This window comes from Giraffa tippelskirchi, chromosome 11, assembly GCF_054371585.1.
Source record: "Giraffa tippelskirchi isolate mGirTip1 chromosome 11, T2T-mGirTip1v1.2.pri, whole genome shotgun sequence".
NCBI lineage: Eukaryota > Metazoa > Chordata > Mammalia > Artiodactyla > Giraffidae > Giraffa > Giraffa tippelskirchi.
In genome coordinates, this window is record NC_137285.1 from 110,629,166 (window position 1) to 110,653,282 (window position 24,117).

The window sequence follows — 24,117 nt, forward strand, 5'->3', positions numbered from 1 at the left end:
AGACAAGGATGCCCACTCTCACCACTATTATTCAACATAGTTTTGGAAATCCTAGCCACAGCAACCAGAGAAAAAGAAAAGGAATCCAGGTTGGAAAAGATGAAGTAAAACTCTTACTGTTTGCAGATGACATGATACTATACATAGAAAACCCTAAGGATGCCACCAGAAGATTACTAGCGCTAATCAATGAATATAGTAAAGTCATAAGATATAAAATTAATACACAGAAATCACTAGCATTCTTATTCACTGACAGTGAAAAATCAAAAAGAGAAATTCAGGAAACAATCCCATTCACCATGCAAAAAAAGAATAAAGTACCTAGGAATAAATCTATCTAAAGAGACAAAAGACTTGTATGCAGAAATCTATAAAACATTGATAAAAGAAATCAAAGAAGGCACAAACATATGGAGATATATGTCATGTTCTTTGATTGGAAGAATCAATATTGTGAAAATGGCTATACTACCCAAAGCAATCTATAAATTCAGTACAATCCCTATCAAATTACCAAAGGTATTTTTCACAGAACTAGAACAAATAATTTTTCAATTTGTATGCAAATACAAAAGACACCGAATACCCAAAGCAATCTTGAGAAAGAAGAATGGAGTTGGAGGAATCAACCTTCCTGACTTCAGACTATACTACAAAGTTAGAATCATCAAGACAGTGTGGTACTGGTACAAAAATAGACATACAGGCCAATGAACAAAGTAGAAAGCCCAGAGATAAATCTACGAACCTATAGACATCTTATCTTTAACAAAGGAGGCAAGACTATACAATGGAGAAAAGACAATCTCTTCAGTAAGTGGTGCTGGGAAAACTGGACAAATATTTGTAAGAGAATTAAATTAGAGTACTTCCTAACACCATACACAAAAATAAACTCAAAATGGATTAAAGACCTAAATATAAGACCAGAAACTATAAAACTCTTAGAGGAAAACATAGGCAGATCACTCTTTGACATAAATCACAGTAAAATTCTCTCTGACCCACCTCCTAGAGTAATGGAAATAAAAACCAAAATAAACAAATGGGACGTAATTAAACTTAAAAACTTTTGCACAGTGAAGGAAACTATAAACAAGGTGAAAAGACAACCCTCAGAATTGGAGAAAATAGTAGCAAATGAAACAACTGACAAAAAGATACAAACAACTCATGAAGCTCAATACCAGAAAAGCAAACAACCCAATCAAAAAAGTGGGCAGAAGACGTAAACAGACATTTCTCCAAAAAAGACATACAGATGGCTGATAAACACATGAAAAGATGTTCAATATCACTTATTATTAGAGAAATAGAAATTAAAACTACAATGAGATATCATTTCACACCAATCAGAATGGCCATCATCAAAAAATATATAAACAATAAATACTGGAGAGGGTGTGGAGAAAAGAGAACTCTCTTGTACTGTTTGTGAGAATGTAAATTGATACAGCCACTGTGGAGAACAGTATGGTGATTTCTTAAAAACTAGGAATAAAACTGCCATGTGACCCAGCAATCCCACTACTGGGCATATACCCTGAGGAAACCATAATTGAAAAAGACACATGTACCCCAGTGTTCATCACAGCGCTGTTTACAACAGCTAGGACATGGAAGCAACCTAGATGTCCCTCGACAGATGAATGGATAAAGAAGTTGTAATGCATATGTATAATAGAGTATTACTCAGCTATAAAAAGGAACATGTTTGAGTCAGTTCTAATGAGGTGGATGAACCTAGAGCCTATTATACAGAGTAAAGTAAGTCAGAAATAGAAAAACAAAGATCATATATTAACACATATATATGGACTTGGACTGTCAGGAGATCAAACCAGTCAGTCCTAAAGGAAATCAGTCCTGAATATTAATGGGAAAGACTGATGCTGAAGCTGAAGCTCCAATATTTTGGCCATCTGATGCGAAGAACTGACTCATTGGAAAAGACCCTGATGCTGGGAAAGATTGAAGGCAGGAGGAAAAGGGGATGACAGAGGATGAGATGGTTGGATAGTATCACCCACTCGATGGACATGAGTTTGAGCAAGCTCTGCGAGTTGGTGATGGATAGGGAAGCCTGGCATGCTGTAGTCCATGAAGTCACAAAGAGTCAGACACAACTGAGTGACTGAGCTGAACTGAACACATATATACCGAATTGAGAAAGATGGTACTGATGAACCTATTTACATGGCAGCAAAGGAGACACAGACATAAAGAACAGAATGTGGACACAATGGGGAAAGGAGAGACTGGGATGAATTCAGAGAGTAGCATTGAAATATATACATTACCATATGTAAAATAGATAGCCAGTAGGAATTTGCTGTCTGACACATGGAGCTCAAATCCAACGCTCTGTGACAACCTAGAGGGGTGGGATCGGGTGGGAGGAGGTTCACGAGGGAGGGGATATATGGATACCTATGGCTGACTCATGTTGGTGTATGGCAGAAACCAACACAATATTATAAAGTAATTATCCTCCAATTAAAAATAAATAAATTAAAAAAAAGCAAATTTCATGGACAGAGGAGCATGGCAGGCTATAGTCCCTGGGACCACAAAGAGTTGGACATGCCTGAGCAAATGCATGCACACGTTTTATACAGGAAAGTTATGAAAGACTTAGAAAGATGATTTGGGGTCATTTACTGAAAATAACTTAAGGACTGGGATTATTTCTTATATCTTTGGTCACCCGTAATGAAGTGCTTCCATGTATTAAGTGTACAATATAATTTTGATTGGCTGATGAAGCCTTAAAACTGGGGAATGGTAAAATCAAAATAGAAAGACAAAAATAGTGTATTTGAATTTAGATCTAATATGATAAGTGGTTATTTTAATGATCCAGAGGTTAGTTATTAACTGTTGTTTTTCTAGTTATTTTAAATATTTTATAATTCTCTCTCTTATTGTGTCCCTTTGGCTTGTTTAGTAATAACAGAAGCTGAAAATCAATAGATCTTGAACTAGCCTGATGACTGGATTATTTTACTGAAGTGGAAAGGGAGAGAACAATGACAAATGTTTTAGAAGATTTTTTTTTTTTTCTGGTAGTGGGGGTGGGATGGACTCACTGACAAGTAAAAGGCTAACAAAAATGCTGATTATCTCACCTTTTCAACACCAAATTTCTTCATCTATAAAATGAAGGTGTTAAAAAAGATTTCTGTTTGGGTTCTTCTAGGTCTAAAATTCTATGCTTCTACAACTAATAGACTGTATTATTACGTAGTTCATATTTTTAAACAAAAACTTGCATACAGGTTTAATGCTTTGGCTGTTAGCCTACAAGTTGGTGTTTTATGTGTGTATTATTACAGGAAGACAATTTAAAGACAATTTGAAATTTGCGAACTCTATAAAAGCAAGCAATAAAGTGTGAAGTGTTTTTCCTAAGTTTAAATTCTCAGTTTTTAAAACCATAACCCTCTTCAGAAGAAATTAAATTTGACTGCATTTAAAATCATGTGATTTTAACAGAAATAAATATTTATGTAAGTTATTTGTACTACTGCACAATTATTGGTATTCGTATGTCTTTGAAAAAGTGTGAGTTGTTCAGTTGTGCCTGACTCTTTGTGACCCCATGGACTGTAGCCTGCCAGGCTCCTCCATCCATGGGATTTTCCAGGCAAGAATACTGGAGTGGATTGCCATTTCCTTCTCTGGAGATCTTCTCAACCCAGGGATTGAACCTGGGTCTCTGGCATTGCAAGCAGACTCTTCACTGTCTGAAACACCAGGGAAGCCCCAAGTCCATATGTCTTTATTTTTTATCAGTTCTTTTTTTTTTCCTATCACAATAGAACACTGAAGAATATTTGTAATTTCATTAGCTGTGCAGATGAATTCTTAATTAATAACTTTGTTTCAACTATGATGAATATTATTATTTATCTTACATATTAGAAGGTGAAGCTGTGTAATAGTTATACACTTATGACAGGTGGTTAAAAATGTAAGTTAGACTGTTAGTCTAATGTTTAATACAATTTCTAATGTAACCTGAACACTAAAAAGCACCCAGGTAAGGTGTAAATATAACTTTAAATATTTGTGACTACCACTTTTGCTGTGACTAATTGTTGTACATTAAACTACAGTACTTTTCTTTCAAGTATTTTTAATGTTTAATTTATATAGATTATGTATAGTTATATTCTGGCACCTCAGGCAAATATTTGATGTAGTATTCTATTAATCCACTCACTCACAAAACACTTCTTGAATACCTGCTTTTGAAGCAAGTTTTCTGCTAAAGGCTAGGATACATATCTAAATAGGAAAGAGTTCTTTATGTCAAAAAGCTTCATAGGTTAGAGTGGGAGATGAGATAGTTACGTAAATAATTACAGTACAATGTGATAAGCAATGATAAAGGTTTATATTAAGTGCTGTGAGCAAGCAGCAGAAGAAATTAATTTTAAAAGAAGAAATCTAAAAGAAGTTTTTTATCAAAAAAATGCCTTATCGTCAGGTATTGATAGAAAAGTAGGAGTTCAAAGAAAGTAAGCGCTGTAATGGCTGAATCTTTGTCTTGCTCACTATTCTATCTCTTGTGTCTAGAACAATGCTAGACAAAAACTGAACATCTTAATAATTATTTTTGAATGTTGAATCAATCTAGGGGGTTAAGATTTAAAAAGGACATTCCCAGAAAAAGAAACATGGCAAAAGCGTGAAGACCTGGAAGGTCATGACATATGTGAAGGCTTATTATTTAGTTTATTATGGCTTCAATGAGGGAATATGAAAGGGGTGTACTAAAATCCAGTGACTAATAGCATGCATTGTACTTGGAGTCAAACAGAACAGAATTTGATCTTGGCTACATCATATGTGGCTTTTATGAACGTGGGTAAAATGCTAAGCCTCAGTTTGCCACTTTAAAATATAAATAATAGTATTTGTTTATAATATTACCACACAAATTGCCTGGCAATAGTGCCTGGCAATGGAAATCATCAAATAAGTTATTAAATTTTGAGGGAGAAGTGGTAGGTCCTTAGACTGGAAGGACATATATGGTGAAAACCTTGATTTTGTGTCATATTAAGGAGTTTGAACTATTCTGTAGGTGATTGGGACTTATTAAATTTTAGTTTACAGTTGAACATTAGCCATAGCATCTATTCAAGGCACATTTATGGTGAGGACATTTAGTAGCTTATAAACTTTATCCTTTTCAAAATATTCTATTACTGTTACACAAGTTCAACATTTTCCATCCTGATCATATTGCTCAATTATTTGATGTTCACTCCAAATAGGGAATAGGCAGCACGAATTTATTAACTTGGTTAAGCAAAATGAGTTTTCTTAAATCTTCTGAGGTTAGGAGATGGATTAAATAGCACATAGCAAGAAACCAAAAATTAAAAAAAACAAGAATAAAATAATTAAACTGGATAGATGTTATTTATAGAACTAATATAGCAATGGCCCAAAGTTTAACTGGAAGTGGCAAGTGGAGGGTCCATTGATTGATAGTTGAAAGTTCATTTCATTTTTATAAGTCATGTTCCAAGTCAGGCTGACCCAATAAAGTCTTTTAATATACCATAAGTTCTAGAGTTCATCCCTGTATCAAAACCTTCTTTCGTGATATCTTACATATCATATATTCACAGTTATATTTATTGTTCAATATTGTAACAGTTGATATAATCAGTGTTCACACTTTTAAAAAAATGTCTTGAAGATTGAAGGGCTTATTTTTCTTCAGTAGGGCAAACAGAATGGAACAATGAGTGGATTTCTTTTGTTAATGAAAAGAACTATTTGCTATTGTTAACACTTTCAGGGCAAAAATATCACCTCTCATTTCAAATGAAATGAGTACTGCTAGTCTGAAAATTTTGATTTGTCTAGCTTTGGCAGATCAACCTGGCTCAAAAAGGTTTCTATAGAGAGGGAATGATTGTTTTTAAAGGCCTTGACATGTCAATTTTGAATCCTGAAGCTGAAATCATGTAATCTTAAAAACCTTGTAATATTAGAGGATAGCTGGCCATGTGGCAGGCCCTCCCTTTTTACTATTGAATAAGTGGTTTTAATATTTGAATTATTTAAGATATTTAATATTTGAATTATGGATGTAAAATGAAATGTGCTTGGGTCTAGAATTCATGAGAGAAGAGTAGTTTGTTAAGGATTGGTAGAAAATAACTACTACCGAGCCTTTTTTTTTCTTGATCAGTATTTCTCCAAGTATGACCTGAGCACCATTAACTGAATTAACTAACTGGATAAATAACTGGATTAACAATGCAAAGTTTTGATCCCCCCCGCCCCCAAACTGTTGAATTGGGGAATCTCTAGAAGCCCAGGGATTTTCATTTAACAAATCCTAGATAATATTCTAATCACTGCCTATATTGAGAACCACTGCCCTAGAAAAATAACTTGATAAAAAGCTGAGATTTTAAAAAAAGATAAGACAAGTGTAAAACTGGATTTCTGCTTGTATCACCGAGTACATATAATATAGCTCTGATATTAAAAACTGAACTTTTCAATTAGTTTTAAATTGAAAATCTCTTCAGAGTAACAGCATGTAAACAGCTAATTTGTATATTATTTCAGTTTGATTTATAAATTACTTTTGAATCTTTTAACTTAGAAAAAATTCCATAAATCTACTTTTGGTATAATTAACTTGGCATATGGTTTTGAGTTAATAACTGGAGTTCTGAACTCTTAGAGAACTTTAAAAATACACAATGGAATATTACTCAGCCATTAAAAAGAACACATGTGAATCAGTTCTAATGAAGTGGATGAAACTGGAGCCTATTATACAGAGTGAAGTAGGCCAGAAAGAAAAACACCAATACAGTATACTAACACATATATGTGGTATTTAGTCAATCGGTAAAGATAACCCTGTATGCGAGACATCAAAAGAGACACAGATAAATAAAACAGTATTATGGACTCTATGGGAGAGGGCGAGGGTGGGATGACATGGGAGAATGGCACTGAAGCATGTAAATTATCATATGTGAAACGAATTGCCAGTCCAGGTTCAACGCATGATACAAGGTGCTCGGGGCTGGAGCACCGGATGACCCAGAGGGATGGGATGGAGAGGGAGGTGGGAGGGGGGTTCTGGAAGGGGAACACATGTACACCCATGGTGGATTCATGTCAATGTATGACAAAACAAATACAATATTGTAAAGTTAAAAAAATAGAAAATAAACTAATTAAAAAAAAAAAAGGAAAACAAAAAAATACTGCGATTGTCTTTTCATTGTTCCTAAGTCACGGGGTGGGGCCTGAATATTTATCATAAATGGTGTGGTGCTAATTAAATATTGTTATTCATCTTTACCAATCAACTGAAGTTAACTATATTTGTGACCTGCTCAGAGTGGAGGGATGGAAAGTGAAAGAGATGACATGAAACTCATGTCAGCTCAAGAAATGAGTGCCAGTTGAATACAGAGAAAGTATTATTAATAAGATTTGGTAATTATTTTGCTAAGGGAACTTTGGGGGAAAATCCCTAAGTAGCACTATTTCCTTGTTTCTAAATGTAATATGGTTTTATTTTGCCTCCATGTTTTATGATCTGACATCATATTTCTTATAGAGAGCTTAATGGTAACTAGAATGTAAGAAATGTTTGATAATGTCTAACTGGGTAGAACCATTAATATTTTTAATAATAAAAAGATGATAATCCTTTATATAATTCAGTAGACTGAAGGAAATTGGGAGCTGTCTATGATGAATACTTTACATGAAATCTGATCCCTAGTGGGTCAAGTAAAACTCTAGGAATTTAAGTAATTTTAAGTCACCAGTAATAATTAACATTAATGTTTCATAGTGAAAAATGTGCTTTCTTTCTTTTATAATCTCTTGTTCCACTTCGATCTTCATTTTTTCTTCACCTAATTTATAAGTTTGAATATTCATACTTTTTTTAAACTTTTATCTTATTTTCTTAACTATAGGTTACAACAAAACTCCAATGCTCACTTCAGCAGCACATATACTAGAATAAAGTTCCTAAAGAACATTGGGATTTTGTCTAGTTATTATGAGATAACTTGAACTTTTATTTAAAAAATTTTCCAGCTATATAAATTGCTTATTTTAGAAATTCGTCTGGTTTGTTTTATGGCAATAATCATCTTAGATATAATATCCACTATATGCCAGTTACTGTTGGAGAAAATAGAGATATAACAGTGAATAAAACAAAATCCCTGCTCTTATTAAGTTTATACTCTAGTGGTATTGGTGGGGAATACACTAAAAAACAAAAGTAAGCAAATAAAATACAACACATCAGAAGATAATAAATGCTATGTGTATGTGAGTGTTCATTCACTCAGTCCCGTTCAATTCTTTGTGACCCCATGGATTGTAGCTTGCCAGGCTCCTCTGTCCATGTCCATGGGATTTTCCAGACAAGAATATTGGAGTGGGTTGCCATATGGTGGTACCTTATAAAACTAAAAATAAAGCTACCATATGACCCTGCAATCTCACTCCTGGATGTAATATAATTTAAATAAAAGGATACATGCAGTTTCATTGCAGCACTGTTTACAGTAGTTAAGACATGGAAGCAACCCAAGTGTCCATTGACAGATGAATGGATAAAAGGTGTTTCTATAGGAAAGTGGTTATCTTGTTCTCCTCACAGATGAATGGATAAAGATATGGTATATGTACATACATATATATATGGAATATGGCTGAAATATTTTGTACTCAGCCATAAAAAAAAATGAAATAATGTGATTTTCAGCAACTTGGATGAACCTAGAAATTATCACAAAGGAAAGTAAGCCAGACAGAGAAAGACAAATACTATATGATATTACTTATATGTGGAATCTAAAATAATGGTACAAATGAACTTGTGTACAAAATAGAAATAGGCTCACAGACATAGACAACAAACTTATAGTTACCAAAGGGAAGACAGGGAGAGTGATAAATTAGGAGTTTGGGATTAAAATATACTTAGTACTACATATAAAATAGATAATCAACCAAAGGCCTATCATGTAGCACAGGGAACTATACTCAGTATCTTCTAATAACCTATAATAGAAGAGAATGTTAAAAAAGAACATATATATTTTTATATATGCATAACGGAATCACTTTGCTATATACCTGAAACTAATACAACAGTGTAAATCAACTGTATTTCAATAAAAATAAAGAAAAGGGCTGGATTTGGAAGGGATGAAGTAAATATTTTAGTCAAAGGAAACAGCATATGCAAAGGTCAGGTGGTTGGAGGGTGTATGTGGTGTTCCAGAAACAAGAAGATTGCCTCTGAGGCTAGAGCTCAGAGAGCTAACATTTATATGCAAATTATTTTATTTTTCAGAATAGTCTTAATTAGTTTTTATTGTTTCCATTTTACAGTTGAGGAAATTGGAGATTAGAGAAGTGCAGTGACTTGCCCATGGTCAGATTTCTAAGAAACTGTTTGTTACAGCCACTCTCCCCATTCACACTACCGCTGTCATCAGAATATAGGTTCAGTGAGAGTAGAAACTTTATTTTGTTTGAAGCTGTATTGTCAGCAACTAGAACAGTGCCTGTCACTTGGTATGCGTGAGTGTGTTCAGTCGAGTTCAACTCTTTGCAACCTCATGGACTGTAGTCTGCCAGGCTCCTCTGTACATGGAATTTTCCTGGCAAGAATACTGGAGTGGGTTGCCATTTCCTTCTTCAGGGAATCTTCCTGACCTAGGGATTGAACCTGTGTCTCTCATGTCTCCTGCATAGGCAGATGGATTCTTTACCACTGGGCCACCTGGGAAATCATGACACTTGGTAGGTGTTCAGTAAATACTTGCTGAATGAATGAATGAGAGAATGAATTAAAATAAAAGTGTATCTAACTTCAACGTCCATGTTCTTAACCACATCCTATATACTCAGATGCAAGTTAGAGCTGTCATATTGTTTATTAGAGAAAGTTTGGATAAGAGACCTAAGCCTTTGGCCAGTGCAATTCAGGGGGGAATTGAAGGATGAATAAAAAAAAAAAAAACATTATGGAAGTGGAAATAGAAGGGATAGATCAAGTGGTTAAAAATAAATTTGCTATAAACAAATAGGTTCAGTTCAGTTCAGTTGTTCAGTCGTTTCTGACACTTTGCAACCCCATGAGCTGCAGCACGCCAGGCCTCCCTGTCCAACACCAACTCCTGGAGCCCATCCAAACTCATGTCCATTGAGTCGGTGAGGCCATCCAGCCATCTCATCCTCTGTCGTCCCCTTCTCCTCCTGTCCTCAATCTTTCCCAGCATCAGGGTCTTTTCCAATGAGTCAGCTCTTTGCATCAGGTGGCCAAAATATTGGAGTTTCAGCTTCAACATCAGACTTCCAATGAACACCCAGGACTGATCTCCTTTAGGATGGACTTGTTGGATCTCCTTGCAGTCCAAGGGACTCTCAAGAGTCTTCTCCAACACCACAGTTCAAAAGCATCAATTCTTCGGCACTCAGCTTTCTTTATAGTCCAACTCTCACATCCATACATGACTACCGCAAAAACCATAGCCTTGACTAGACGGACCTTTGTTGGCAAAGTAATGTGTCTGCTTTTTGATATGCTGTCTAGGTTGGTCATAACTTTTCTTCCAAGGAGCAAGCGTCTTTTAATTTCATGGCTGCAGTCACCATCTGCAGTCATTTTGGAGCCCCCTAAAATAAAATCTCTCACTGTTTCCACTGTTTGCCCATCTATTTGCCATGAAGTGATGGCACCAGATGCCATGATCTTAGTTTTCTGAATGTTGAGCTTTAAGCCAACTTTTTCACTCTCTTCTTTCACTTTCATCAAGAGGCTCTTTAGTTCCTCTTCACTTTCTGCCCTAAGGGTGGTGTCATCTGCATATCTGAGGTTATTGATATTTCTCCTGGCAATCTTGATTGCAAATAGGTAAAAGAGGAGAAAAAGAAATCTCTGACTGTAAAACTGTGTGGTTAACTTCCACAATAACTTTCACTACAACCTGAGCCTGGAATTTTTCTAGATTTGCATATTGCCTTGACTTAGCCAGTCTATATCCTGGGAAACAGAGTACAGTCAATATGCCCACATAATTTCTCTCTTTGGTCTTTGATTCATTCACTCACCAGTCCCCCTCTCCCAAACATTTTTCTTGTTAGATGCTCTCAGATAATTTGTCCCTAATGCAAAATTACCTTTGGGACACACAGAGCATCTGTTGTCTTAATTCTGAGTTGGTAGTTCAAGTGTGTAACTTTTACACTTATCTATCCATAGTTATTTTTCAAAACTTAGTATATGTCACTCCTAGGAATTTAACCTGAATCTTTCTGTTTCTTCATCTCACACTGTCTCATGTTCTTTTACCTTTTCAAGCTGTTTATCTTTTCCTTCTGTGGCAGTGGAAGAAATGTTCCATCTCTTTTCATAAGGTAACATTTCCACCTCCATTCCTTCCTACCTCTGCCAGAACTTTGCTCTGTTAATTATCCCCATTCTTTCTCTCCCTATCTGTTCTTTTTCATGGAGTTGGTGACTTAGGTTCTAAAGCCTATTTTGTCAGTTTCTGGCTTTAGAAACTTGAGCAAGTTATTTGACTTCTTTGAATCAATTTCTTGTATTAAAATAACATTTGTCCTGCTAACCTTGCAAGTTTGTAATGAGTCTGTTACAATAATGTATGTGAAAATACTTTATAAGCTAGAAAATATCCAAATAAAGATGTTACTATTACAGCCTTTGTGCACAAATAATTCAGATCTCTTCTTAAAGTAGTTTTCCTCAACTTTGATAACCCTTGAAATATTCTTATTTCCTTTTCTCTTTTAGTCAAATCTCTTGAAAGAACAGTTTTTATTTGCTGACTCTTATCTCCTTACTGAATTCATTGGAATCTGGCTTCTGTTTGATTCTGGCTAACTCTGTTGAATCCACTGCCTTCAAGATTATTAGAGGTTGCTCAATTGCATATCCTTTTTCTCAACTCTCATTCTTTTTACTTTCTGTAGCACTTCATACTAAAAATGGCTTAGCACATCACTTAATGTGTAGTAAATATTTAACAACCATTTAATAAATAAATGTATTCTTTTTAATTTGGGGGAAGAATCCACTTTTTCCTCTCATAAACCAAACATTTACACTTCCAAAGATAGTCTGTTTTTGTTGTTTTCGTTCTCTACTCCCTCATGGAAGTCTAATCTTTTCTAAGGCCTTTCAGTCTTACAGATAGATGAATCTCATCTTCTCTAGCTTTGTTCTGAGCTTTAGTTCTGTTTAACTCTGTATCTTTACTTGGACCTCCCATTGCTGCTTTCAGTTCAGTTCAGTCGCTCAGTTGTGTCTGACTCTTTGCAACCCCATGAATCGCAGCACGCCAGGCCTCCCTGTCCATCACCAACTCCCGGAGTCTACCCAAACTCATGTCCATCGAGTCGGTGATGCCATCCAGCCATTTCATCCTCTGTCGTCCCCTTCTCCTCCTGCCCCCAATCCTTCCCAGCATTAGGGTCTTTTCCAATGAGTCAACTCTTCGCATGTGGTGGCCAAAGTATTGGAGTTTGAGTTTCAACATCAGTCCTTCCAATGAACACCTGGGACTGATCTCCTTTAGGATGGACTGGTTGGATCTCCTTGCAGTCCAAGGAACTCTCAAGAGTCTTCTCCAACACCACAGTTCAAAAGCATCAATTCTTTGGCACTCAGCTTTCTTTATAGTCCAACTCTCACATCCGTACATGACTACTGGAAAAACCATAGCCTTGACTAGATGGACCTTTTGGCAAATAATGTCTCTGCTTTTAAATATGCTGTCTAGGTTGGTCATAACTTTCCTGCCAAGGAATAACCATCCTTTAATTTCATGGCTGCAATCACCATCAGCAGTGATTTTTGAGCCCCCAAAAATAAAGTCTGACACTGTTTCCACTGTTTCCCCATCTATTTGCCATGAAGTGATGGGACCAGATGCCATGATCTTAGTTTTCTGAATGTTGAGCTTTAAGCAAACATTTTCATTCTCCTCTTTCACTTTCATCAAGAGGCTCTTTAGTTCTTCTTCACTTTCTGCCATAAGGGTGGTGTCATCCGCATATCTGAGGTTACTGATATTTCTCCTGGCAATCTTGATTCTAGCTTGTGTTTCTTCCAGCCCAGCGTTTCTCATGATGTACTCCGCATATAAGTTCAATAAGCAGGGTGACAATATACAGCCTTGACATACTCCTTTTCCTATTTGGAACCAGTCTGTTGTTCCATGTCCAGTTCTAACTGTTGCTTCCTGACCTGCATACAGGTTTCTCAAGAGACAGGTCAGATGGTCTGGTATTCCCATCTCTTTAAGAATTTCCCACATTTTATTATCATCCGCATAGTCAAAGGCTTTGGCATAGTCAATAAAGAAGAAATAGATGTTTTTCTGGAACTCTCTTGCTTTTTCGATGATCCAGCAGATGCTGGCAATTTGAACTCTGGTTCCTCTGCCTTTTCTAAGACCAGCTTGAACATCTGGAAGTTCATAGTTCACGTATTGCTGAAGCCTGGCTTGGAGAATTTTGAGCATTACTTTACTAGCGTGTGAGATGAGTGCAATTATGCGGTAGTTCGAGCATTCTTTGGCATTGCCTTTCTTTGGGATTGGAATGAAAAGTGACATTCTCCAGCCCTGTGGCCACTGCTGAGTTTTCCAGATTTGCTGGCATATTGAGTGCAACACTTTCACAGCATCATCTTTCAGGATTTGAAATAGCTCAACTGGAATTCCATCACCTCCACTAGCTTTGTTCGTAGTGATGCTTTCTAAGGCCCACTTGACTTCACATTCCAGAATGTCTGGCTCTAGGTGAGTGATCACACCATTGTGATAATCTGGGTCATGAAGATCCTTTTTGTACAGTTCTTCTGTGTTCTTGCCACCTCTTCTTAATATCTTCTGCTTCTGTTAGGTCCCTACCATTTCTGTCCTTTATCAAGCCCATCTTTGCATGAAATGTTCCCTTGGTATCTCTAATTTTCTTGAAGAGATCTCTAGTCTTTCCCATTCTATTGTTTTCCTCTATTTTCTTTCATTGATCACTGAGGAAGGCTTTCTTACCTCTCCTTGCTATTCTTTGGAACTCTGCATTCAGATGGGAATATCTTTCCTTTCCTCCTTTGTTTTTTGCTTCTCTTCTTTTCCCAGCTATTTGTAAGGCCTCCTCAGACAGCCATTTTGCTTTTTTGTATTTCTTTTCCATGGGGATGGTCTTGATCCCTGTCTCCTATACAATGTCACCAACCTCTGTCATAGTTCATCAGGCACTCTGTCTATAGATTCACCAATTTTACCATCTCCTTCTCCTATATCTCTCCGTCAGACTTTTGTATTTTTGACATTGATACCAGCATTTAGTCACCCAGACTTGAAACTTTATAAATGTGTTGACTCCTTTTTCTTTATGGAACACTATAGTAGTCACTCATTTGTTCACCAGTTGTTTAGTCAGTGTTTGCTACATGTAAAACACCTCCCTACATACTGAGATACATGAGTGAGACAAAAAGACAAAAATAACTGCTTTCAAGTTTCTTATTTCTAGTTGTTTGCTTTCATTCATTCATTTACTCAGTAAATATTTGTTGACAGTGATGGGATGCTATTTTATATAGAATTGTCAGAGAAGACTTCTCTGATGTGGAAACATTTAATCAGAAACCTAAATAAGGTGAGGGAGGAAGCCATGCAAATTATTGGGGGAAGAACTTTCAGGCAGAGGATAAAATGTGCAAGAAGACCTTTAAGTGGAGGTACTTGACCATTCAAAGGAAAGTTGCTACCATTAGTGTGATTAGATCCAAGTGAGTGAGTAATAAGGGAAGTAGGAGGCAGTGTTAGACAGACTATTGGTAGCCAAATCAAGTAGTGCCCTCTAGACCATGGTGAAGATTCTGTCTTTTATCTAAGTTAAATGGGAAGCCATTAGAGGGTTTAAGAGAGAGGCGAGATGATTTCCAATTTTAAAAGAATCACTCTGCTATGAGAAAAATAGGCTAGAAAAACAGGCAGCAGAGATACTAGCTAGGAGACTAGTACAAAGTTGTTCAGATGAGAGATGATAATGGCTTGGATTATGTAGCAGCAGAAAATGATACATGGTATAAATAAGTAAGTTAGAAAAAAAAAAAGAGCCTTTTCTGGGTAAATGTAACCTTCCCTGGTAGCATGATTTGACTAGTTGCTGGAACTTTTCCTGTTAGGTGCCTTTTCCTTAGATAGTTAAACCCCATGCTAGGGTGTATGCATGCGTGCTATGTTGGTTTAGTCATGTCTCTTTGCAACCTTATGGACTGTAGCCCATCAGGCTCCTCTGTCCATGGGATTCTCCAGGCAAGAATACTGGAGTGGGTTGCCATGCCCTTCTCCAGGAGATCTTCCCATCCCAGGAATCGAACCCAAGTCTCTTATGTCTCCTGCACTGGCAAATGTGTTCTTTACCATTAGTGCCACCTAAGAAGTCCCAAGTGAAAGTGTTTGTCGTTCAGTATTGTCTGGCTCTTTGTGACTCCACGGACTGTAGTCCCCCAGGATCCACTGTCCATGGAATTCTCTAGGCAAGAATACTGGAGTGGTTAGCCATTCCCTTCTCCAGGGGAATCTTCCTGACCCAGAGATCAAACCCGAGTCTCCTGCGTTGCAGGCAGATTCTTTACCATCTGAGCCACCAGGGAAGAATTCATGCCAGGGTATTTGTAGTATTAGTTGCCATTTGCTGATTGTTTTAATGTACCTGGGTTTGTTTAATGGCTGAAAAGTGCAATAAACGTGACAAAATACTTGATATTTTTTATATGTGCCTATTTCAATAACTCAACAATATCGTGAAATGACCTGGCGTGGAGGATGAGGCAAGTCTAGGGACTGTTGCCAACTCCTCCATGGCAGCAACATGAAAGTAGTTTAGTCAGTTTCAGTAAAAGTTTGGAATCTACTGTATTAGAGGCACGTGCAGAAGTTCTGTTAATTGGTAGCTTATTTTCCATATGGTTCTGTTTTAATGAAGCATATTTGATGCAGATGGTTGGAAAGTAAGCTGTGTAATGTCTAAACTGGTCCTAACTAATTCCCACAGTGCTTTCACTCCAATAACTTAACAGTGCCTTTGAAAAATTTCTTATTCACATTTGTTTTTCTTTTTTTAGTTGAAATGTGACCTAAGATAACTGAAAACTGTTTTTTTTTTTTTTTTTAAACTTGACCTCTGAAAAGAATAAGAACAGTCATTTCCCCTCTGATTACAGGTCAAAACCACACTCCAGCTTGGTTTCTTTAGTATTACGGGGTTCTCCTCATCATTATTATAACTTTCTAAGATATTTAATTGACGAAGTGGGTATTATGAAGGATCATATACAGGAATTGAAGTGACTTTACCAAATTGTGAAGTTAGCTTTGTTAACATGACAATAAGTTGACCTCTTCAGGGATATGAAATTGAACAGCCTAGCTGGAATATTAATAAGTATTTCTTTTTAAAATTTTTATTTATTTTTAATTGGAAGATAATTGCTTTACAATGTTGTGTTCGTTTCTGCCATACATCAATATGAATCAACCATAGGTATCCATATGTTCCCTCCCTCTTGAACCTCCCTCCAATCTTCCACCCCATCCCACCCATCTAGGTTGTCACAGAGCATTGGTTTGAGCTTCCTGAGTCATACAGCAAATACCCGCTGGCTATCTGTTTTACATATGGTAATGTATGCGTTTCAATGCTACTCTCTCAATTCTTCCCACCCTCTCTTTCCCCCTCTGTGTGCACAAGTCTATTCTCTATGTCTGCATCTCTATTGCTGCCCTACAAAGAAGTTCTTCAATAACTATCTCTTATTTATACATTCTCTATTAGACTTGCTAGATTATACATTAATAAGTTAGAAATGAAATCAAGGATAAATTGTCCAGTGATACTGCAAAAATCTTTCCATATCCTTTTTTTCTTTCTATGAGACTAAATATCAACATGTAGTCATTGTGTTTTTCTTAAATCTTTATCGAGAGTTCAGATATGTTATCTTAAAAATGATATACTAAATTCCTCGAAGTATTTTATTTTGGTGTAGTTGTTACTGACTATGTACATTTGTCTTCATATTTGCTCAAGGATATAGATAATGTCCTTGTTGGACTTGAGGTTGAGTTCTGCAGAGCAAAAAGGGAGACATGGTTCAATGGATTTGTGTCCATTTTCTGTTTTTTTTTTTTTTTTCTCACATTGTCACTAAAATATTCTCTTTGTTATCTGAATAGGACATCTGCTGACTAGCCTGACCCTCTTTACCTGATTGTGTGAAAAGTCTTGGTTAAATCTGTTAGGCCTTGGAGGCTCAGGAATCTGCTAAGTGCTTTTGAGCTTGAAAGACACACTGTCCTTGGTTTGTTTTGTCTCTCTCTTTTATAGACACCTTTGATAAATAACTGTGATATAGGTATGGGATAAGCCAAACAATGCAGTCTTCTGAACAGTAATTGACCCAAAGGACTCTTAATAAGCAATGGACTTTTTCTCATGTTCTGGAGAAGTTAAAAACTGCAATACAAAAATTAAGTTTTCACCCAACATAGATACCTTAATACAGGGAGTCCTATCACTGAAGAGAAATAATTAAAAAAAAAAACAAAACTAGTTTATGAGGAATCCTCTAGAATCACAATCTTGCTTTTATTTGCCTCCTTCCCCAGTTGTCTTTCACTAGAGGAGGTTAACACTACGCTAGACAGTGTTCTGCCAAGATGTACTTGCATATATTTGGGAAGTTGTTTTGAACTAACCCCTTTGCCACAGAAACAATTCGTCTTTAGATGTCAACTTCAGTGTTGAAATTTTATGATAATGGAAAGAAACACACATTTTCCACTTATTTTAGAGTTCCCTTTGGAAAATGCGGCTTGTTGCTGTTGTCTCAAGTTGAAAGGGTTTACGAAGTTTTTCTCAAATAATCATGTAAAGCAAATGAAGGCCTGAATTAGACTAGAAGGAAAAAAAGCCTTCCTTTAAAAATGTAAATAATTTTAGCACATCAATCTTAGTCACTTTTTTGACCTTTTCCTCAATTTATGTTCACCCTGGGGTGAAAGAATTAATTTCTTCTTTTTCCTTCCCTTCCTTCCTCCCATCCAAAATTCTTTTGTCTTGCTTTTTTTTTTTTTTAAGCAAACAACAACATGGTTTAACTTTTCACTAGAGCAAGAGCCTAAAATGTCAGAGTAAGATGAGAACAATTGCCTTTGTGACAACTTTCAATTATTCAAGAAAGAATGTTATTTCCCAAGTCATGTTTAAAGACAGAATTAGAGAATTACACTCGAGTCTGATTCACCTTGAGAAATCTGAGAAAAAATTTAGAGATCCATTCTGTTATTTTTTTTCTCTAATGTAAGAATGCATCTCAGATCCAAAGAGAATATCTCTTGGGAATACTCTCTGCCTTTGAACTATGTGAAAACCACTTACAAAATTTGGGAGAATCCTATGTTGAATTAGGCAGCTAAGATCAGCTATTACAATGGTACTGATAGTAAGTATGGGAAGGGCATCTGGAAATGGGATTTAAAATACCAGGTTACTTTAAACAGCAGTTTAATAACAAGAAAAATTCAGCTATTGTTTTTTCATCATCATTGTGTTAGGTACTTGGGAAGGCTTTTTATTTTTATTTGCTTTTCAGAGGAACAATACTCTTATTCTAGACATAAAGCAAGATATTTAGTTAGGCTTTGAGTTAGTTAGGCTTTAGGCTTTAATTAGGCTTGACAATTTTCTATTTTTAAAATTTCTCACTATGGTTTTCAGGTCTAATTCTTGAACTGTCTCTTTTGGTCTTCACTTTGTTTTCAGAGAAATAGCAGAGCTAAGCTTTTCATTTAATTGTAATAAAATACTGCCCTAAAGAAGAATGAAATATGATTTTTTTTACTGGTTTATATAGAAAAGCATATAACTGTAATAATATTTTAACTATAGTTTGTATAGACCATACTCATTTAAACTCTATGCAAATCTTTGTTACTTCAGGGCAAATAAGCTACAAAACTGTAATGTGTGGTGTAGTAAGCATACACCATAAATTTGATAATCATACTTGTGAATTCATCATATTTTATATAGGAAATTGCCATAGCTTATGAATAGTAATGTGCAAATGACGTGAAAAAAATGTTGTCACATTCTTGAATGTTTAGTGATTTTAATGCTACTGTATTATTTCATTCTGTGCCAAGTTGCATTGATTCGAAAGTGAAGATATTAAAGTAGCAGAAATTTTACATTGGCTTTAATGTGTGGAGTTTCTATAATTCCCCACATATCTGGAACGTTAATATAAATACTTCTTTTGTGGGGCAGCAGGAAACATGCTGCCCAGACTACACATGTTACCCAGTGAGGCCTGCCTCTGTGGTTTAGAGAAATACAAGTGGGAGGCTGCCTTAAGTGAAAGTGAAAAAAGGCATTTGTTTAGCTGCATGGCAACACAAATATTTCACTTAGTGAGGACTGACAATGCATCTCATTATGTAAGCGGGTGCCAACTTGTAAAAAATTTCTGTTTAATTTTCCATATTAGTTAAAGTTTCCTGTGCTTAACTCTTTCAAGCCTGGCATCCAAGTCCCCTTCTTCCTTAACCCACAATGTACACTTTTTGTCTACCATTGCTTTTTTTAATCCTAAAATAATAGATGAGAGAGAGCCAAGGATATCTGGCCCATTGAAGGCTATTAGGAATGTGTGAGGAAGACTGCCAGATTCAAGCCTGCTTCAGGGTAGACATTTGTCACTTCTTTCCATTTCTCTTATTCCTGATGCACTTTTCTTAACACTAATTTTTACATTCTGCCTTGACGGAAGAGGCATTCGATGGTATTTGATTTGAGTTACTTTGTGGTGCTACCATTGCCTGAGTAGCAGTCCCAGGTTCTCAAGATCATAATTCTTGATCTTAAATTTCCAATCTTCTCTTATAGTGCATTTGGATCACAGGCTATTTTTGCTTCTTGTTGTGTTAGAAAGCAGAGGAAAATAAATTAATGATAACTACTACATCACTTGTTTAGAATTATTTTATGGATTTTGATTTGAAGGAGGAAGAGAAATACTTTCTACTTACATAGTATTTGAGATCAAATCTCTTTGTTTTTTGACATGATCCCTATCTTCTGGGCATCAATTTTAATAGCTTTACTAGGATGTGATGGTGTAAGCGGGCAGATACATTTTTAGATGGCGTTGACTGTACCATAAAATGAAAGATTCTCAGCATTCACAAGCATAGAGGGATATACAAGGACCGACTGGATGAATATCCCAGGAAATGCACATTTTTCTTTCATATTTTCATCATGCGTTCTAAAGCTCTGACATCAGGAGTTTCAGTTTGTTTGGATAACATTTCAAAATGATTTACCCATTGAGTGAAAGCTTGTTACAGAATAAACTTAAGAGAAATAATTTATAATGGGCAAAGTACTTAAAAATTATAAAAACCTAGAGCGTTAAAAATGGAGATCACTTTGAATTAAAAAATTTGAAGCATTCCAATTGTGGGCAGTTTCTTTGTACTAGTATCTGCATAAGTTTAGGGCATTGTACTTTGTGGGTATACTAATATCTATCTTATCAAAGTGGTTGGGGCATTTAGCTTTTTAAAAATAAGAATATATTAAAGTATGAGAATTAGAAGTGTATTCTAAAATAGAATTATTTTTCCCTCCAAATTAAGTTGTTGGAATTTGTAGTAAAGTATTTTTCTCCTCCTGCTTCCCTCTACTGTATTCTGGTTCTTATCCTATTCCATCTTTCTTTATTTTTAGTGTAGACTTTAGTCCTCTTGGAGAAGAGAATCCTTTTAAATCCTCCGAACTGTGGCATCATCTTTTAGGCAGAAGCCTGAACTGGCCGGGGATTGTAAATGCCTGCCGAGGATCTTCCTGACCTCTTTACCACTTACTAACCCCATAGTAGTTGTGTATTTTTGCTGAATTAAGTCACATTCTAGCCCGGTGTCTGGTCTTTCAGATAGGAAACACTATATGCCATTGGTTGATGGGATGGGCCAGGAGTGTGGATGGGCTCATAGGCATTGCAGTTACCGTCTGGATGGAACCCAAAGTAAATATTTTGCTATTAGCCTTCTCATCAATTTGATAATTGTTGTCGGCTTCAAGGGGCCAATATGTAGATTTTTTTAAAAGCGTATTTGAATTTTTCAGTTCTACATCTTATTGTGTAGCTCCTTCTCATCAAAAGCAGCTCACTTCCATTCTTCAAGCAGAACAATACTTCAGCTTTCCCAGCAAGTCTTGCTTTATTTAGAGTAGGTGAATTGGTCCAGTATCAAGAGCACAAATATGGGTCATCAGATTCACATAAGCAGTTCTGACTCTTTATTTGATGGTTCAGAGTGAGAGGTAGAAGACTTTGTTTTTATAACATATTTGTCTCTGTATCTGCCACTTTACCCATCCAGTTACTAGTTCAGATTTAGAGTATTTGGTTAGTGGCTCTATGGGACCCTACTGCTCTGCCACAAATTCTATAGCCCCCATAGCCTTCTGGTACTTGGCAGATAAACAGTAAGCATCCAGTAAATATTTGTGGGATGAGTAATTGAGTAGATCAGTGAGAAAGTAGAGATTTTGACAAGAGAAGAGGGTGTAAATTTCTTGAAACGTAATTGGGAATGATTTAGTGTTGTGGACACTTGAAGCTCAAATTCTGGGTTTAACTGGTAACATGTTGAAATGAGGAGTCCCTATTTTAAAAAGTTTTGGACATGGTTTTACCTCTGTAGCTGATACAAGTTAGCCATCAGTTGTTTCCAAGAATTGTCAGGTGACATCCAGGTTTCCAAATTTGATATTTTGGAAGGTAGTGAGATCTTCTAAAATGTCATACTTGAAAAACTGACTAGGATTCTGAATAAATAATTTATAGTACTAGAGAAATTAGAAGATATCTTGGAAAAATCCTATAACTATATTAGTTTTATACTTCCTTTGCTAAGGAATAATGCTAGAACTATAAGGCCGACCATAAGGAAAAGTTGGCATGTCGGTCTACAGGAAGCTTGGTAAGAGTTTCTCTTTTTCTGGGCATGCATTTTTTTTCTTTTAAATCTTATTATGAATTCCAGTCTGCGCTTGTTTCTAAATGTGAAAATGGGTTTTTCAAACTGACCACATTATACATGACAGTGTCTCCAGCCCTCCTTTAACCAACTGTTGTGCTAACAACTTAAGGAGAAAAGTTGTGATCATGTTCACTGCAGGGAGAGGTAGGCCGGTGGAGTGAGTATGTGTTCTTTAAATAGCAACATTTTGGGGAAAAAAATCTCTTGGGAAGTCACATGTGCTGAATTTAATGCTTTATGTTTAAAATCAAGGTACTATCCCCAAATTCCATTAGCCTTCCTCAAGGCTTTATTCTTTTAACCCAGCAACTTATATTGTCAGGAGACATTATTTTTTCCTAGGTTCTTTTTACTGTTATTTTGCCCAATGCCATACCATTTATATTGACATAATTTTGAGGTTTGCTGATGTCCTTCATGATCGATTGCTTATTCTGCCTGTGTTATTTTTGTGTTAAATTAAAAAAAAAGATATATTTGCATAAATGGTATATATTTTATTTGCTGGCCACAAGGTAACAAAGGCCTAATTGTTTTTTTATGATGAAGAGATAAAGATTTTTACCTGCACAGTTAGGAAGTTAATGTACAAGTCTAGCCTCTCAAACATTAAAATGTACTTCCTGGGGCAGTGGGATGATCCAGAGGGATGGGAGGGGGAGGGAGGTGGGTGGGGGGTTCGGGAAGGGGAACACATGTAAACCCATGGCTGATTCTTGTCAATGTATGGCAAAAACTATTACAATATTGTAAAGTAATTAGCCCCCAAGTAAAATAAATAAATTTATAAAAAAAAAAAATAAAAAAAAAAAATAAATAAAATAAAATGTACTTCCTATTAGGTGTGGAAGGCTCACTTCATATATTATTTCTCATTTGCTGAAGACCTGTCTCTTGAGAAACCTGTATGCAGGTCAGGAAGCAACAGTTAGAACTGGACATGGAACAACAGACTGGTTCCAAATAGGAAAAGGAGTACATACATCAAGGCTGTATATTGTCCCTCTGCTTATTTAACTTATATGCAGAGTACATCATGAGAAACGCTGGGCTGGAAGAAACACAAGCTGGAATTAAGATTGCCGGGAGAAATATCAATAACCTCAGATATGCAGATGACACCACTCTTATGGCAGAAAGTGAAGAAGAACTAAAGAGCCTCTTGATGAAAGTGAAAGAGGAGAGTGAAAAAGTTTGCTTAAAGCTCAACATTCAGAAAACTAAGATCATGGCATCTAGTCCCATCACTTAATGGCAGAGAGATGGGGAAACAGTGGAAACAGTGTCAGACTTTATTTTTTTGGGCTCCAAAATCACTGCGGATGGTGATTGCAGCCATGAAATTAAAAGACGCTTACTCCGTGGAAGGAAGGTTATGGCCAACCTAGATAGCATATTTAAAAGGAGAGACATTACTTTGCCAACAAAGGTCCATCTAGTCAAGGCTATGGTTTTCCCAATGGTCATGTGTGGATGTGAGAGTTGGACGGTGAAGAAAGCTGAGCGCCGCAGAATTGATGCTTTTGAACTGTGGTGTTGGAGAAGACTCTTGAGAGTCCCTTGGACTGCAAGGAGATCCAATCAATCCATCCTAAAGGAGATCAATTCTGGGTGTTCATTGGAAGGACTGATGTTGAAGCTGAAACTCCAATACTTTGGCCACCTCATGCGAAGGGTTGACTCATTGGAAAAGACCCTAACGCTGGGTCGGATTGGGGGCAGGAGGAGAAGGGGATGACAGAGGATGAGATGGTTGGATGGCATCACTGACTCGATGGACATGGGTTTGGGTAGACTCCGGGAGTTGGTGATGGACAGAGAGGCCTGGCGTGCTGCAATTCATGGGGTTGCAAAGAGTCGGACATGACTGAGTGACTGAACTGAACTGAACTGAACTGAGGTAATGAAAAATTGAGCATGCATCTTGGGTAGCTTT

The 24,117-nt window shown here is 36.3% G+C and overlaps 1 protein-coding gene and 2 long non-coding RNA genes across 12 annotated transcripts in view; 1 reads left to right on the forward strand and 2 right to left on the reverse strand.

Moving 5' to 3' along the window:
• SOX6 (SRY-box transcription factor 6) overlaps positions 1 to 24,117 on the forward strand; it is a 671,664-nt gene that overhangs the window by 183,545 nt on the left and 464,002 nt on the right. The window lies entirely within an intron of this gene.
• The window catches only part of LOC145526256 (uncharacterized), a 92,965-nt gene that overhangs the window by 63,632 nt on the left and 5,216 nt on the right, over positions 1 to 24,117 (reverse strand). The window lies entirely within an intron of this gene.
• On the reverse strand, positions 1,275 to 8,415 carry LOC145526258 (uncharacterized). Its single transcript, XR_014068805.1, has 2 exons — positions 6,805 to 8,415; positions 1,275 to 1,746 (listed from the first exon to the last, which is right to left on the reverse strand). It is a non-coding gene; the product is annotated as an uncharacterized LOC145526258 (long non-coding RNA).